Raw genomic sequence first — 372 nt, forward strand, 5'->3', positions numbered from 1 at the left:
AATCAATTACCTTTCCATGAAGAATGATAACCAAGAAATTCATTCTTTCATAACAGGAAAGATGAAATCCCTTATTCAGAAAAAAATAAACAAAATTAAATTGTTGTTGTTTTTTACAGAAACTACAGAAGGAAGAAATGCTCTTTTCAAGTTAGGAAAACGAACATAAACTCAGAAAAAAAATTAAACAGAAAAGTTGTACTTTCAGAAACGAAAATAACAATGTTTTATAATGAAAAAATAACAACTCCATTATTTCGGATTTGTTTTTAATTTCGCGCAGAGCTACAAGAGGGCGGCTATCTGCGCTAATCGTCCCTAATTTAGCAGTGGAAGAAAGGGAAGGCAGCTAGTCATCACCACCTACCGCCA

The sequence above is a fragment of the Limulus polyphemus genome, unplaced genomic scaffold (assembly GCF_000517525.1).
Source record: "Limulus polyphemus unplaced genomic scaffold, Limulus_polyphemus-2.1.2 Scaffold3426, whole genome shotgun sequence".
NCBI lineage: Eukaryota > Metazoa > Arthropoda > Merostomata > Xiphosura > Limulidae > Limulus > Limulus polyphemus.